The following is a 1,459-nucleotide window of genomic DNA, read 5'->3' on the forward strand; positions in this document are numbered from 1 at the left end:
CCTCCCCCCGGCCCCCGGCCGTGCCAGGGCGGGGGGCGGCAGCTCGGCTGCTCCGCCGGCCGCACGGTGCGAAGGCAACAGTTTGCCGGCAGAAATCAGAGGGAAAGGGGGAAAAAAAGGTTCTGCCGAAACCCGGGATCGAACCAGGGACCTTTAGATCTTCAGTCTAACGCTCTCCCAACTGAGCTATTTCGGCTGCGATGGCAATGTTTTCACTGACATCTAGAAAGTCTTCGAGTCACTGACCTTCGTGCAGCTATTTAATTTGGTTCCCGATTGCCCTTGTCTGTGTTAAGACACCCCCCAGCCCACATGCAGCTCCGCGACCGCATGGTATTAACACAACGTGTTAACTCAGGAGAGATTCACTGCTTCTCTATGATGAGCACGGCATCTGTTAGGTACCTGTTGCTATGCAGGGATTTTATAGGGGAGAATATTAAATATAAACGATATAATAAAAGCAGAATCATCTCCACTTTGTTGTGAGGGGATAATTTGAAATAAAACCACATAAAAGACCTTGGGTTAAAAAAAAAAGGGGGGGTATATAAAGCGTGTTACTGGCCAGTTCTCATTATTTTGAGATGGATGCAGAATGTATAAATGAAATGAAGCGGTAGATTTTATAACATTGTTTAATAGAAACTGGCTTGTTTACTGCAAAGAGTTAAAAAAAATACAGAAATTCCCAGCAAGTTTATTTGGGCAGACAGACTTCTGAAAAAAAAATGTTTATTTCCTGAAAAAAAATGTTTGTGGGGGTGTGCAGGCTAGGACGAGCTGATTGAGTTCATTGGCAATGAAATATAGACAGACCTAGGGAGACTTTTCTTTAATTAGGAATCAAGTGAGGCAGAGTTCATTTAGGTTATGTTGGGGCCTTGTAACTGTTTTTCCGACATTTGAGGTTTGGGAAGAACATAGGAAATAAAGGAACTTACCACCTTTTTTGCATGTGTATTGCTAGATAGATGAGATAAAAATCGTACTAATAGATTATTTTTTACTCCAACACTTTAGGTAGATAGATACATAGCTAGATGGATTGATGGATGATTGAGTATTGTAACTGGGGGGGGGGTGACAGGGGCAGCATCCCCAGGTACAGCCTTTGTAGGGGGTCACAAAAGTAGCTACTGCTGTAGTGGCAGCTGACTGAGCTGCCACAATTAGTGCAAGAGCTGGTGCTGCCCGGGGCACAGACCCACCACACTATGGCTCTGGTGAACTAATAGCTAGACAGATTTGCATTCATCACTTGATCTTATATAATAACTAGAAGATTGAAATCCCTCACTCCCATCATCTTTTGCATAGTAGCACTTCGTGAACAGCCATGAAGCTCTTTGGCTTGAACATCAATCTCTTCTCTCTGAATCAAGAGAAAGCCTTTGATTGAGCCAACCATGACCTCTTACTCCAGACTGCAGTAGTTTTTGGCTGGGCCCTTCTTCAC

At 44.1% G+C, this 1,459-nt stretch overlaps 1 non-coding gene across 1 annotated transcript; it reads right to left on the minus strand.

Moving 5' to 3' along the window:
* Positions 1-123: 123 nt before the first annotated feature.
* Positions 124-196, minus strand: TRNAF-GAA. Its single transcript has one exon. It is a non-coding gene; the product is annotated as a tRNA-Phe (tRNA).
* Positions 197-1,459: the final 1,263 nt, after the last annotated feature.

Source organism: Gavialis gangeticus, unplaced genomic scaffold, assembly GCF_001723915.1.
Source record: "Gavialis gangeticus isolate Ggan-Ray unplaced genomic scaffold, GavGan_comp1, whole genome shotgun sequence".
In the NCBI taxonomy this organism is placed as follows: Eukaryota; Metazoa; Chordata; order Crocodylia; family Gavialidae; genus Gavialis; species Gavialis gangeticus.